Source organism: Dipodomys merriami, unplaced genomic scaffold, assembly GCF_024711535.1.
Source record: "Dipodomys merriami isolate MVZ:Mamm:240054 unplaced genomic scaffold, mDipMer1.0.p SCAF_118, whole genome shotgun sequence".
In the NCBI taxonomy this organism is placed as follows: domain Eukaryota; kingdom Metazoa; phylum Chordata; class Mammalia; order Rodentia; family Heteromyidae; genus Dipodomys; species Dipodomys merriami.
The window spans coordinates 3621527-3636770 of record NW_027202471.1 but is presented as its reverse complement, the minus strand read 5'-3'; positions in this window follow the sequence as shown (position 1 = coordinate 3636770).

Sequence of the window (15244 nt, the reverse complement as noted above, 5' to 3'; positions counted from 1 at the left end):
AGTCTGAGGGTTAGGCTGTGGGTGAGGGTGAGGGTTAGGGTTAGGGTCAGGGTTAGGGTTAATGATAGGGTGATTTTTAGGGTGAGGGTTAGTGTGAGAGTTAGTGTTAGGTTTAGGATTAGTGTTACAGTGAGTGTAAGGGTTTGTTTGAGGGTTAGGGTTAGGGATCGGGTGAGGGTTAGGGTGAGGGTTACGGTGAGGTGAGGTGAGGGTGATTGTGAGGTTTTTGGTTAGGGTGAGAGATAGGTTTAGGGTGAGGGTTAGGGTTAGTGTTAGGGTGAGGGTGAGCGTGAGGGTGACAGTGAGGCTTAGGGTGAGGGTGAGGGTGAGGGTTAGGGTTAGGGTTAGTGTTAGGGTGAGGGATAGGGTGAAGTTTAGGGTTAGGGTTACGGTTAGGGTTAGGGTGAGGGTGAGGGTTAGGATTAGGGTGAGGGTTATTGTTCAGGTTAGGGTTAAGGTTACGGTTAATGTGAGGTTGCGGGTGAGGTGAGGTTTAGCGTTAGGGTTAGCGTTAGGGTGAGGGTTAGGTTGAGGGTAAGTGTTGGGGTGAGGGTTAGGGTTAGGGTGAGGGTTAGGGTTTGGGTTAGGGTGAGGGTTAGATGAGGGTGTCGGTTAGGGTTACGTTGAGGTTTAGGCTTAGGGTGACTGTTATGGTTAGGATTAGGGTTAGGTTGAGGGCTAGGATGAGGGTGAGGGTTTGGGTGAGGGTTAGGGTTAGGTTTTAGGGTGAGGGTTAGGGTTAGGGTGAGGGTTAGGGTTAGTGTGAGGGTTAGGGTGAGGGTAAAGTTAAATGTTAGGGTGACGGTGAGGGTTAGGGTTAGGTTTAGGGTGAGGGTTAGGGTGAGGGTGAGTGTGTGGGTTAGGGTTAGGATTAGGGTTAGGGTGAATTTTATGGTGTCGGTGAGGGTTAGGATTAGGTTGAAGTTGAGGGTTAGGTTTAGGGTTAAGCTCAGGATTTCGGTGAGGTTTAGGGTTAGGAGTACTGTTAGGTTTAGTGTTAGTCTGAGGGTGAGGGTGAGGGTGACTGATAGGGGTAGGTTTAGGGTGAGGGTTAGGGTGAGAATGAGGGTGAGTGTTAGAGTGACGGTGAGGGATTGGGAGAGTGTGAGGATTAGGGTTTCGGTGAGGGTTAGGGTTGGGTGACTGTGAGAGTGAAGGTGAGGGTGAGGGTTATGGTTGGGTTTAGTGTTAGAGTGAGGGTTAGGGTGAGTGGTAGGGTTAGGGTTACGGTTAGGGTGAGGGTTAGGGTTAGTGTGAGGGTTAGGGTTAGGGTGAAGTATAGGGTTACTGTGAGGGTTCATGTTAGGTTTAGGCTTAGTGTTAGGTTGAGAGTAAGGGTTAGGTTGAGTGTTAGGTTTAGGGTGAGGTTTAGGGTTAGTATGAGTGTTGGGGCTAGGGTGAGGGTTAGGGTGAGGGTTAGGATTAGGATTAGGGTTAAATTGAGGGTGAGTGTGAGTGTGTGGTTTAGGGATAGTGTTAGGCTGAGGGTGACTGTGAGCGTGATGGTTAGGGTTAGGATGAGGGTTAGGTTTAGGGTGAGGGTTAGCGTTAGGTTTAGGGTGAAGGTTAGATTTAGGTTGGAGGATAGGGTTAGCGTTAGGGGTAGGGTTAGTTTGAGGGTGAAGGTGATGGTTAGGGTTGGGATTAGATTTAGGGTGAACCTGAGGGTGAGGGTGAAGGTGAGAGTTAGGTTTAGGGTCAGGGTTGGTCTAAGGTTCAGGGTGAGGGTTAGGTTTACCGAGATGTTTAGGTTGAGGTTTAGGGTGAGGGTGAGGGTTCGGGTTCGGTTGAGGGTTTGGGATAGGATTAGCGTGAGCGTGAGGGTGAGGGTGAGTGAGAGGGTTAAGTTTAGGTTTAGGATTAGGTTTAGGGTGAGGGTGAGTGTGAGGGTTAGGGTTAGGGTTATTGTTAGTCTTAGGTTTATGCTGAGGGTGAGGGAGATTGTGAGGGTTATGGTTAAGTTGAGTGTGTGCATTAGGGTTAGGTTTAGGGTGAGGGGTAGGGTCAGGGTTAGAGTTAGGGTTAGGGTGGTTGTTAGAGTTAGGGATAGGGTTAGGGTTAGAGTTATGGTTAAAGAAAGGGTTAGTGTGAGGGTGACCAATAGGGTTAGCGTTATGGTAAGGGATAGGGTGAGGGTGAGGGTGAGGGTTATGATGAGGGTTAGTGATAGGGTTGGGCTAGGGGTTAGGGTTCGGGATAAGTTAGGGTGAGGGTTAGGGTGAAGTTTAGGATGAGAGCGAGGTTTAGGGTAATCGTGAGTGTTAGAGTGATGGTTAGAATGAGGATTAGGGTTAGGGTTAGGCTTAGGGTGAAGTTGAGTTTTAGAATTTGGGTGAAGGTGAGCGTTAGTGTTATGTTTAGGGTTAACCTTAGGTTGAGGGTGAGGGTTAGGATTAGGGTTAGGGTTAGGATTAGGGTTAGGGTGATGGTTAGGGTAAGGGTAAGGGTTAGGGTTAGGGTGAGGTTAAGGATTAGGGTGAGGGTGATGGTTAGTGTTAGGTTTAGGGTGAGGGTGAGGGTCAGGGTTAGGGTTAGGTTTAGGATGAGTGCTAGGTTGAGGGTTAGGGTTAGGTTTAGGGTGAGATTAAGGGTTAGTGTGATTGTTACGGTTAGGCTTAGGGTGAGGGTAAGGGTTAGGGTGAGGGTGAGGATTAGGGTAAGGTTTAGAGTTATGGTGCGGGTTAGGTTGAGGGTTAGGTTTTGGTTGATGGTTAGGGTGAGGCTGAGATTTATGGGGTGGGTTAGGGTTAGGGTTAGGGTTAGTGTTAGGGTGAGTGTTAGTGTGACGGTAAGTGTTAGTGTGAGTGTTAGGGTTAGGGTGAGGGTGAGGGTTAGGGTTAGGATTAGGGTGAGGTTAAGGGTTATTGTGAGTATTAGGGTTAGGTTGAGGGTTAGAGTGAGGGTGAGGATTAGGGTTAAGGTTAGGCTGAGGGTGAGGGTGAGGGTTAGGGTTAGGGTTTGGGTTAGAGTTAGGATGAGGGTTAGGGTGAGGAGTATGGTTAGGGTTAGGGTGAGGGTGAGGATTAGGTTTTTCTTTAGGGTTAGGTTTAGGGTTAGGTTGAGGGTGAGGTTGAGGTGAGGGTTAGTATTTGTTTGAGGGTTAGGGTTAGAGTTAGAGTTAGGGTGAGGGTTAGGTTTAGAGTTAGGGATACGATGAGGTTTATGGTAAGGGGTAGGGTTAGGTTTACGGTGAGGGTTAGGGTTAGTGTGAGGGTTAGATTAAGGGTTAGGTTTAGAGTTAGGGTGAGGTTAAGGTTTAGGGTGAGAGTTTGGGTGAGGGTAAAGTTTAGGTTTAGGGTTAGGGTTAGGGTGACGGTTAGGGTGAGGGCTAGGGTGAGGGTTAGGGTTAGGGATTGGGTGAGGGTTAGGTTGAGGGTAAGAGTTCAGGTGAAGATTAGGGTGAGGGTGAGGTTTAGGTTTAGGGTGAGGGTGAGGGGTAGGGTGAGTTTGTAGGATTACTGTTAGGGTTAGGGTAAGGTTTAGGCTGAGGGTTTTGGTTAGTGTTATGGTTAGGTTTAGTGTGAGGTTTAGGTTGAGGGTGAGGGTTTGGATTATGGTAAGTCATAGAGTTAGTTTGAGGGTTGGAGGTAGGTTGAGGGTTATGGTGAGGGCTAAGGTGAGGGTGAGGTTTAGGGTTAGGTTTAGTGATAAGGATATCATTAGGGTTAGGGTTAGGTTTAGGGTTAGGGTAAGGGTTAAGGGGAGGGTTAAGGTGAGGTTTAGGGTTAGGGGTAGGGAGAAATTTAGGTTTAGTTTTAGGGTGTGATGTAGGTTTAATGTGAGGAGTAGGGTTAGGTTTAGGGTTAGAGTTAAGGTGAGGGTAAGTGTTCGGTTGAGGTTTAGGGTGAACATTAGGTTTAGGGTCAGGGTTAGGTTTAACTTTAGGTTTAGGGTGAGTGTTAGGGTTAGTGTGAGGGTTAGGGTGAGGTTGAGGGTTAGGGTTAGGCTTAGGCTGAAAGTGAGGGTGAGGTTTAGGGTTGGGGTTTTGGTTAGGATTATGTTTGAGTGATAGGGTGAGGGTTAGGGTTAATATTAGTGTTAGGGTGAGGGTGAGGGTTAGGGTTAGGATTAGGGTGAGGTTCAGGGTTATTGTGAGTGTTAGGATTAGTTTGAGAGTTAGGGTGAGGGTGAGGGTTAGGATTAGGCTTAGGCTGAAGGTGAAGGTGAGGTTTACGGTTAGGGTTTGGGTTAGGGTTAGGATGAGGGTTAGCGTGAGGAGTATGGTTAGGGTTAGAGTGAGGGTGAGGGTTAGGTTTAGCTTTAGGGTTAGGGTTAGTGTTAGGCTGAGGGTGAGGGTGAGGGTTAGCGTTAGGGTTAGGATGAGGGTTAGGGTTAGGTTCAGGGTGAGGGTGAGGGTGAGGTTTAGGGTTATGGTTTTTTTTTAGGCTGAGGGTGATGGTGAGGATAAGGGTTAAGGTGAGGGTTAGGTTGAGGTTGAGGGTTAGGGTAAGGGTGAGCTTTAGGTTGAGTGTTAGGATTAGGGTTAGGGTTATGATGAGGTTGAGGGTTAGGGTGAGGGTTAGGGTTAATATTAGGGTTAGGGTTAGGGTTAGTGTTAGGGTTAGGTTTAGGGTTAGGGTTAGGGTTAGGGTTAGGTTGTGGGTAAGTGTTAGAGTGAGGGTTAGGATGAGGGTTAAGGTTAGTTTGAGGGTTAGAGTTAGGGTTAGGTTAGGGTGAGGGTAAGGATTAGGGTGAGATTTAGGGTGATGGTGAAGGTTAGGGTTAGGATGAGGGTTAGGGATAGTGTGAGGGTTAGAGTTAGGGTTAGGGTTAGGGTGAGGCTAAAGCTTAGGGTTAGGTTTAGGTTGACGGTGAGGGTTAGTGTGAGGTTATTGTTAGGTTTAAGGTTTAAGGTGTAACGTTTATGGTGAGGTCTAATGTGAGTTTGAGGGTTAGGTTGAGCGTGAGGGTGAGGGTGAGCGTTTCGGTTAGGTAAGGGTTAAGATTAGGGTTAGGGTGAGGATTAGGGTGAGAGTCAGTGATAGGATGAAGTTTAGGGTTAGAGTGATGGTTAGGGTTAGTGTGAGGTTTAGGGTTAGGGTTAGGGTTAGGGTGAGGTTTAGGGTTCAGGTTTCCATTAGGGTTAGGGTCAGGGTTAGGGTGTTTTTGAGGGTTAGCGGTAGGGTTAGGGTTAGTGTTAGCGTGAGGGTTAGGGTTAGGGTAAGCGGTAGAGTTAGGGTTAATGTTAGGATTAGGGTGACGGTTAGGGTGAGGTTAAGGATTAGGGTGAGGGTGATGGTTAGTGTTATGTTTAGGGTGATGGTGAGGGTGAGGGTTAGGGTTAGGGTGAGGGTGAGGCTGAGGGTGAGGGTTAGGGTTAGGGTAATGGTTAGTGTTAGGGTTAGTTTGAGGATTAGGGTGAGGTTTTGGGTTATGGTGACCGTTAGGTTATGACTGAGTGTTAAGTTTAGGGTTAGGGTGAGGGTTAGGGTTAGTGGAATGTTTAGGGTGAGGGTGAGGCTGAGGGTGAGAGTTCGGGTTCTCCTGAGGGTTAGGGTTTGGGTGAGGGTTAGGGTTAGGCTGAGGGTTAGTGTGAGGTTGAAGGTTAGGGTGAGCATGAGGGGTAGGGTTAGGGTTAGGGTGAGGTTTAGGTTTAGGGTTAGTTTTAGGTGAGGGTTCCAGGGAGGGATAGGGTTAGGGTTAGGGTGAGAGTTAGGATTACTGTGTGGGTTAGGGTTATGGTTAGAGTGAGGGTAAGGTTTAGGGTTAGGTTTAGTGTGAGGGTGAGGATTAGGGTTAGGTTTAGGGTTATGGGGAGAGTTAGGGTGAAGGCCAGGGTTAGGTTTAGGGTTAAGTTTAAGGTGATGGTTTCGGTGAGGGTTAGGTTTAGTGCTAGGGTGAGGGTAAGGTTTAGAGTTAGGGTGAGGGTTAGGGTTAAGGTTAGGGTGTGGGATAGGGTGAGGGTTATGGTTAGGTTTAGGGTGAGGGTAAGTGTTAAGTTGTGGGTTAGGGTGAGGTTGAGTGTTAGGGTTAGGGTTAGGGGTAGGGTGAGGGTTACAGTTATGGTGAGGGTTAGTGTGAGGGTTTTCGTGAGTGTTAGAGTTAGGTCTAGGGTAAGTTTTAGGGTGAGGTTGAGGGTTAGTGTTAGGGTAAGTGTTACGGTAAGGGTAAGGGTTAGGGTTAGGGTAAGGTTTAGGGTGAGGGTTAGGGTAAGTGATAGGGTGAGGGTTAGTTTGAGTGTAAGAGTTGTGGTGAGGTTTAGGGTGAGGGTGAGAGATAGTGTTAGGGTTAAGATGAGGTTTAGTGTGAGGGTGAGGATTAGGGTTAGGGTTAGGGTTAGGGGGAGGTTAGGGTGAGGGTTTTGGTTAGTGTTAGGTTTAGGGTGTGGGTTAGGGTTAGGGTGAGGGTTAGTATTAGGGTAGGGGTTAGGGTTCCGGTGAGGGTTAGGGTTTGATTGAGGGTTAGAGTGAGCGCTAGGGTGAAGGTGAGGGTTAGCGTTAGGGTTAGGGTGAGAATTGGGGTTAGGGATAGGTTTAGGGTTAGGGTAAAATTTACAGTGAGGGTTAGGCTTAGGGTTAGGGTGAATGTTAGGGTTAGGGGGAAGGTGAGGGATAGGTTTAGTGTGAGGTTTAGTGTTAGGTTTAGTTTTAGGGTTAACGTGAGGGTAAGGGTCAGGGTGAGGGTTAGGGTGAGGGTGAGGTTTAGGGTAAGTGTGAGGTTTAGGGTGAGGGTTAGGGGCAGGGGTAAGGTTAGGGTTTGGTTGAGGTTTAGTGTGAGGGTTAGGGTTAATGTTAGGGTTACGGTTATGGTGAGGTTAATGGTTAGGATTAGGGTGAGGATTAGAGTGAGGGTGAGTGTTAGCATGAGGGTTATGCTTAGTGTGAGGGTGACAGTTATAGTTAGGGTTAGGGATAGGATGAGGTTTAGGGTTAGGGAAAAGTTTACGGTGAGGTTTAGGGTGAGGGTTATGGTTAGGGTTAGGGTGAATGTTTAGGGTTAAGGGTAGGCTGAGTGATAGGTTTTTTTGTGAGGTTTAGGGTCAGGATTGGGGTTAGGGTTAAGGTGAGTATAAGGGTTAGGGTGAGGCTTAGGGTGAGGGTGATGGTTAGGGTTAGCATTAGTGTTAGGGTGATGGTTAGGGTTAGGTTTAGTGTTAGGGATTGGGTTAGGGTGATGGTGAGGGTTAGGGTTAATATTAGGGTAAGTTTGAGGCTTAGCATGAAGTTTAGGTTTAATATTAGGGTTAGGGAAAGGGTGAGGGTTAGGGTTAGGGTTAGTGTGAGGGTTAGAGTTATAGTTAGGGTTAGATTTAGGGTGAGGGTAAGTGTTAAGGTGAGGGTTAGGGTGAGGGTGATAGATAGGGTTAGAATAAGGGTTAGGGTGAGGTTGAGGTTTATGATTAGCATTAGGGTTAGGTTTCGGGTTCGGGTGACTATTAGGGTTAGGGTTGGGGTGAGTGTGAGTGTGAGGGTTAGGGTGAGAGTGAGGGATAGGGTTGGATTAGGGATAGAGTGAGGGTTAGGGTGAGGGCTAGGCTTAGGGTGAGGGTTAGGGTGTGGGTGAGGTTGAGGGTGAGGTTTTCTCTTACATAATTTTTAGGGTTATGTTTAGGGTTAGGGTTAGGTTTAGGGTTAGGGTGAGGGTTAATATTAGGGTTAGGGATAGGATGAGTATTAGCTTGAGGGTTCCGTTACGCGTTGGGTGAGGGTTAGGATTAGTGTGAGGATTAGGGTAAGGATTAGGCTTAGGGTTGGGCTGAGGGTAAGTGTTAGGGTGATGTTTAGGGTGAGGGTGAGGATTAGGGTTAGGGTTAGGGTTAAAGTGTGAGTTAGGGTGAGGGTTAGGGTTAGGGTTCGGGTGAATGTTAGGGTTAGGGTTAGAGTTAGGGTGTGGGTGAGTGTGAGGTTGAGGGTTAGGGTTAGGGTTAGAGTTAGGGTGAGGGTTAGGGTTAGGATTATGGTTAGGGTTAGGGTTAGGTTGAGGATGAGGGTGAGGGTGAGGGTTAGTATTTGGGTGAGGGTTAGGTTTAGATTTAGGGATAGGATGAGGTTTATGGTAAGGGGTGGGGTTAGGTTTACGGTGAGGGTTAGGTTTAGTGTGAGGTTTAGGTTAAGGGTTAGGTTTAGAGTTAGAATGGGGTTAAGGGTTAGGGTGAAAGTTAGGGTGAGGGTAAGGGTTAGGTTTAGGGTTAGAGTTGGGGTGAGGGTTAAAGTGAGGCTTATAGGGTTAGGGTTTGGGTTAGGGTGAGGGTGAGTGTTAGGGTCAGGGATAGGGTGAGGGTTAGGTTGAGGGTAAGAGTTAAGGTGAGGGTTAGGGTGAGTGTGAGGGTTAGGGTTAGGGTTAGGGTGAGGGGTAGGGTGAGGGGTAGGTCTAGGGTTAGGGTTAGGGTGAGGTTTAGGCTGAGGGTTTTGGTTAGTTTTATGGTTAGGTTTAGGGTTAGGGTTAGGTTGAGCATGAGGGTTTGGGTTAGGGTAAGTGTTAGGGTTAGGTTGAGTGTTGGGGTTAGGTTGAGGGTTATGGTGAGGGTTTGGGTGATGGTGAGGGTTAGCTTTAGTGTTAGTGATATGGTGATGATTAGGGTTAGGGTTAGGTTTAGGGTTAGGGTAAGGGTTAAGTTTAGGATTAGGGTGAAGGTTAGTGTTAGGGTAGGGAGAATGTTAGGTTTAGTGTTAGGGTCAGCTGTAGGTTTAGTGTGAGGGGTAGGGTTAGTTTTAGGGTTTGAATTAAGGTGAGGGTAAGTGTTAGGGTGAGGGTTAGGGTGAGGGTGAGGGTTGGGGTGAGCATTAGGGTTAGGGTCAGGGTTAGGTTTAGCTTTAGGTTTAGGGTGAGTGTTAGTGTCAGTGTGAGATTTAGGGTGAGGTTGAGGGTAAGGGTTAAGGTGAGGGTTAGGTTGAGGTTGAGGTTTAGGGTAAGGGTGAGCTTTATGGTGACGGTTAGGGTTAGAGTTAGGGTTAGGATTAGGTTGAGGGATAGGGTGAGGGTTAGGGTTATTATTAGGGTTAAGGTTAGGGTTAGGGTTAGGGCTAGGTTGTGGGTAAGTTTTAGAGTGAGGTTTAGGATGAGGGTTAGGGTTAGTTTGAGGGTTAGAGTTAGTGTTAGGGTTAGGGTGAGGGTAAGGATTAGGGTGGGGTTTAGGGTGAGGGTGAGGTTTAGGGCTAGAATGAGGGTTAGGGTTAGTATGAGGGTTAGAGTTAGGGTTAGGGTTAGCGTGAGGGTAAGGCTTAGGGTTACGTTTAGGGTGACGGTGAGGATTAGTGTGAGGGTTATTGTTAGGTTTAGGGTAAGGTTTATGGTGAGGTCTAATGTGAGGTTGAGGGTTTGGGTGAGGGTAAGAGTGAGGGTGAACGTTTCGGTTAGGTGACGGTCAAGATTAGTGTTAGGGTGAGGATTAGGGTGAGGGTCAGGGTTAGGATGAAGTTTAGGGTTAGAGTGATGGTTAGGGTTAGTGTGAGGTTTAGGGTTAGGGTTAGGGTTAGGGTGAGGTTTAGGGTTTGGGTTTGCATTAGTGTTAGGATGAGGGTTAGGGTGTTTTTGAGGGTTAGGGGTAGGGTTAGGGTTAGTGTTAGGGTGAGGGTTAGGGTTAGGGTTAGGGTTAGGATGAGGGTTAGTGTAAGGGGTAGGGTTAGGGTTAGGGTGAATGTTAGGATTAGGGTGACAGTTAGGGCAAGGGTAAGGGTTAGGGTTATGGTGAGGGTTAGGTTTAGGGTTAGGATTAATGTGAGAGTGAGGGTTAGGGTTAGGGTTAGGGTTAGGGTGAGGTTTAAGGTTAGGGTTAGGGTTAGTGTAAGGGATAGATTTAGGGTGAAGGTTAGGGTTAGGGTTAGGATTAGGGTTAGGGTGAGGGTCAGGGTTAGGTTTAGGGTGAGGTTTAGGTTTATGGTGAGGTCTACGATGAGGATGAGGGTTAGGATGAGTGTGAGAGTGAGGTTGAGGATTTTGGTTAGGTAAGGGTTAGGGTTAGGGTTAGGGTGAGGATTAGGGTGAGGGTGAGGTTTAGGTTGAGGGTTATGGTTAGGGTGAGGGTTAGCATGAGGCTGAGGTTTAGGTTGAGGTTTAGGGTGAGGGTGAGCGTGAGGGTTCAGGTGAGGTTCAGGGTTCGGGTGTCGGCTAGGGTTATGTTTAGGGTGAGGATTAGGGTGACAGTGAGGGTTAGGATTAAGGTTAGGGTGAGGGTTAGGTTTATGGTGAGGCTTAGGATGAGGTGTAGGTTTAGGGTTAGGGAGAGGGTTAGGGTTAGGTGAAGGTTAGTGTTAGTTTGAGGGTTAGGGTGAAGGTGAGTTTGAGGTTGATGGTTAGGGTGAGGGTGATGGTGATGATGAGGGTTAAGGTTAGGATTCGGGTTAGGTTTAGGGTGAGAGTTAGGGTTAGGGTTTGGGTTAGGGTGAGGGTGAGGGTGAGGGTGAGGGTTAGTGTTAGGGTTAGGGTGAGGGTTAGTGTGAGTGTTAGTTTTAGGGTTAGGGTAAGGGTTAGGTTTAGGTTGAGCGTTAGTTTTAGGTTTAGGGTTAGGGTGAGGATTAGGGTGAGGGTTTAGGTTAGAATAAGGTTTAGGTTGAGGGTTAGGATTAGGGTTAGGGTTATGGTAAGGGTTAGGGTTAGGGTAAGGGTTAGGGTGCGGCTTAGGGTTAGGGTTAGGGTTAGGGTGACGGTTAGGCTTAGGATTAGGGTTAGGGTAAGGGTTAGGGTTAAGTTTAAGGTTAGGTTAAGTTTAGGGTTAGTGTGAGGGTTAGGGTTAGGGTGGTGTTTATGGAGACGGTGAGGGTTAGGGTGAGGGTGAGGTTGAGCGTGAGGTTTAGTGTGAGGGTGAGAGTGAGTGGCAGGGTGACGGTGAGGGTTAGGTTTAGGGTTAGGTTTAGGGTGAGGATTAGGGTGAGGGTGAGGGTTAGGGTTAGGTTGAGGGTTAGGGTTAGGTTTAGGGTTAGGGTGAAGGTTAGGGTGAGAGTTAGGTTTAGGGTTAGGATGAGGGTTAGGCTTACTGTGAGGGTTACGATTAGGGTTTGGGTTAGTGTGAGGATAAGGTTTAGGGTGAGTGTTAGGTTGAGACTGAGGGTTAGTGTTAGCGTTAGGGTTAGGGTGAGGGTTAGGGTGTGGGTTAGGGTTCTTCTGAGGGCTGGGTGAGGGTTAGGTTGAGCGTAAGGATTAGGGTGAGGGTTAGTTTGATGGTGAGGGATAGGGTAATGGTGAGGGTAAGGGTTAGGGTTAGGGTGAGAGTGAGGGTTAGGTTAATTGTAAGGGTTAGGGTCAGGGTTAGGTTAAGGGTGAGCGTTAGGGTTAGCATTCGGGTTAGGGTTAGGATGATTGTTAGGGTTGGGGTTAGGGTGCAGGTTAGTGTTAGGGTTAGAGTGAGGGTAAGGTTCAGGTTTAGGGTTAGGATTAGGTTTAGTGTTAGGTTGAGGCTGAGGGTGAGGGTGAGTGTGAGTGTGAAGTTTAAGGTTAGGGTTAGGTTTCGGGTGACGGTGATGTTTTTGTTTAGGAAACGTTAAGGTTAGGTTTAGGGTCAGGATTAGGGTGGGGGTGAGGTTTAAGTTGGGGGTTATGGTTAGGGTGAGGGTTAGGGTTAGTGTTAGTGTGAGGGTTAGGGTTAGAGTGATGTTTAGTGTGACGGTGAAGGTGAGAGTGAGGGTGAGGGTGAGGGTTAGGGTTATGGTGAGGGTTAGGGTTAGGGTTACGGTTAGGATTAGGGTGAGGGTAAGGGTTTTATTGACATTTAGTTTGAGGGTAAGTGTTAGAGTTAGGTTTAGGCTTAGGGTGAGGGTTAGGTTGAGGGTTAGGATTAGGGTTAGGGTGACGGTTAGGGTGAGGAGTAGGGTGAAGTTTAGGGTTAGGGTTAGGGTTTGGCTTAGGGTGAGAAGGGGTAGGGTGAGGGTTAGGGAGAGGGTGAGGGATAGGGTTATTGTGAGGGTAAGGTTTAGGCTGAGGCTTAGGTTGAGAATGAGCATTTGTGTTAGCACAGGGTTGGGTTAAGCATGAGGGTTAGGGTTAGGCTGAGGGGTAGTTTTAGGGTTAGGGTTAGGGTTAGGGTGAGGTTAAAGTTTAGGGTGTGGGTGAGGGTGAGGGTTAGGGTTAGACTTAGGGAGAGGGTGAGGGTTAGGTTTAGGGTTAGGGTGAATGTGAGTGTGAGGGTTAGGTTTAGGATTAGGGTTAGGGTTACAGTTAGCTGAGGTTGAGGGTATGAGTGAGAGTGAGGGCTAGGTTTAGGGTTAGAGAAAGGGTTAGGGTTAGGTTTAGGGTTAGTATTAGAGTTAGGGTTAGGATTAGGCTGAGGTTGAGGGTGAGGGTGAGGGTGAAGGTGAAGTTTTAGTTTTAGGGTTAGAGTTACGGTTAGGTTGAGCACTAGGATGAGGGTGAGTGTTAGGATTAGCATTAGGGTTAGGGTGAGGCTTAGGGTGAGGGTTGAGTGTTAGGTTTAGTGTTAGGGTGAGGGTGAGGGTTAGGGTTAGTTTGAGGATGAGGGTCTGGGTTATGATTAGGGTTAGGGTTACATTTAGGGTTAGGGTGATGGTGAGGGTTAGAATTAGGATTAGGGTTAGGGTTAGAGTTAGGTGAGAGTGAGGGTGAGGGTTAGGGTTTGGGTTAGAATTATAGTGAGGTTGAGCAGGAGGGTTAGAGTTAGGACTAGGATTATAATTATGGTTAAGGATAAGGTGAGGGTGAGGGTGAGGCTTAGGGTTAGGATTAGGTTTAGTTTTAGTGTGAGGATCAGGGTGAGGGTGAGGGTTAGGGTGAGGGTGAGAAGGAGGGTGGGGGTTAGGGTGAGCTTTAGGGTTAGGCTTAGGGTGAGGGTTAGGGTTAGGGTTAGGTTATGGCTGAGGTTTAGGTATAGGGCAAGTCTTAGGGTTACGGTGAGGGTGAGGGTTAGGGTGATGGTGAGGGTTAGGGTTAGGGTTAGGGTGAGGTTTAGGGTTAGAGTTAGGGTTAGTGTAAGTTTAAGAGTTAGGGTGAAGGGTAGGATTAGGGTTAGGATTCGGGTTAGGATGAGGGTGAGGGTGAGGGTTATGGTTAGGGTTAGGGTTAGGGTGAGGGTTAGGGTTAGGGTAATGATTAGGGTTGGGGTTAGCATAAGGGTGAGTGTGAGGGTGATGGTTAGGGTTAGGTTTAGGGTGAAGGTGAGGGTTATGGTTAGAGTTAGGGTTAGGGTTAGGGTGAGGGTTAGGGTGAGGGTTAGGATTAGGTTTAGGGTTAGGTTTAGGATGAGGGATAGGATGAGGGTTAGAGTTAGGGTTAGTGTGAGGGTTACGGTTACGGTTAGGGTGAGGGTAAGGTTTTTTGTGAGGGTTAGATTGAGTTTGAGGGTTAGGGTTAAGGTGAGGTTTAGGGTGAGTTTTAGGATTAATGTAAGGGTTAGGGTTAGTGTGAGGGAAAGGGTTATAGTGAGAGTTATTGTGAGGGTGAGCGTTAGGGTTAGGGTTAGGGTAAGGGTTAGGGTGAGCGTTAGGGTGAGGGTTTGGGTTCGGGTTAACATTAGGGTTAGATTGAGGGTGAGGGTTAGGGTGTAGGTTAGGGTTAGGGTTAGGGATAGGGTGAGGATTAGGGTTAGTGTGAGGGTGAGGTTCTGGTTTAGGGTTAGGTTTATGGTTAGATTTAGGATGAGGGTGATGTTGAGGGTTAGATTTAGGATTAGGGTTAGGGTTATGGTTAGGGTTAGGGTGAGGGTGAGGGTGAGGCTTAGGGTTATGGTTAGGGTGAGGTTTAGGTTTAGGGTGAAGGCTATGGTGAGTGTGAGGGTTAGAGTGAGTGTGACGGTGAGGGTGAGGGTTTTGGTTAGGTAAGGGTTAGGGTTAGGGTTAGGGTGAGGATTAGGGTGAGAGTGAGGTTTAGGTTGAGGGTTAGGGTGAGGGTTAGGGTGAGGCTAAGTGTAAAGGTGATTATTCGGGTTCGGGTGAGGGTGAGGGTTTGGGTGAGTTTGAGGGTTCTTGTGTGGATTAGGGTTAGGTTTAGGGTGAGGGATAGGGTGACATTGAGGGTTAGGGAGAGGGTGAGGTTTAGGATTAGGGTTAGGGTGAGGGTCAGGTTTAGGGTTCGGGTTAGGGTGAGGGGTAGGGTTATGTTTAGGGAGAAGTTTAGGGTTACGGTGAGGGTTTGGGTTCGTTTGAGGGTTAGGGTGAAGGTGAGTTTGAGGTTGAGGGTTAGGTTGAAGGTGATGGTGACAGTGAGGGTTAGATTTAGGATTCGGGTTAAGGTTAGGTTGAGGGTTAGTTTTATGGTTAGGGTTAGTGTGAGGGTGAGGGTGAGGCTTAGTGTTTAGGTTAAGGTTAGGTTTATGTTTAGGGTGAGGGCTACGGTGAGGGTGAGGGTTAGGGTGAGTGTGAAGGTGAGGTTGAGGTTTAGGGTTAGGGTGAGTCTTAGGGTTAGGTTTAGAGTGAGGCTTATGGTTAGGGTGATGTTTAGGGTGAGGGTGAATGTGAGAGTGAGGCGGGTGAGGGTTAGGGTTAGGGTGAAGGTTAAGGTTAGGGTTAGCATTAGGGTTAGGGTGAGACTTAGGGTGAGGGTTTAGTGTTAGGGTTAGGGTGAGGGTGAGAGTGAGGGTTAGGGTGAGGGTGAGGGTGAGGTTTTCGGTTAGGGTGGGGGTTAGATTTACAGTGAGGATGAGGGTGAGGTTGAAGGTTAGGATTAGGGTTAGCGTTAGGGATAGGATGAGGGTGAGGTTGATGGTTAGTGTGATTTTGAGGGTTACGGATACCGTTAGGGTTAGTGTTAGGGTGAGGGTTAGGGTTAGGGTTAGGGTTAGGATGAGGGTTAGGGTAAGGGGTAGGGTTAGGGTTAGGCTGAATGTTAGGATTAGGGTGAGGGTTATGGTAAGGGTAAGGGTTAGGGTTAGGGTGAGGTTAAGGATTAGAGTGAGTGTGAGGGTTAGGGTTAGTGTTAGGGTTAGGGTGGGGTTTAGGGTTATGGTTAGGTTTAGGGTGAGGGTTAGGGTGATGGTGAGCATTAGGGTGAGGATGATGGTTAGGATAAGGGTTTGGGTAAGGTTTAGGGTTAGGGTGAGAATTAGTGTGAGGGGTAGGGTTAAGGTTAGGGAGAGGGTTAGGGTTTGTGTGAGGGTTAGGGGTAGGGTTAGAGTTAGGTTTAGTATGAGGATAAAGGTTAGGGTTAGCGTTAGGGTAAGGGTTAGGTTTAGGGTGAGGGTCAGGGTTAGGGTTTGGGTGAGGGTGAGTTTTAGGGTGAGCGGTAGGTTTAGAGTTAGGGTAAGGTTTAGGGTTAGGGTGAGGGTTACGTTTAGGCTTAGGGTGAGGGTTTGGCTGAGGGTTAGGTTTAGTGTGAGGATATGGATTAGGGTGAGGATTAGGGTTAGGGTTAGAGTTAGGGT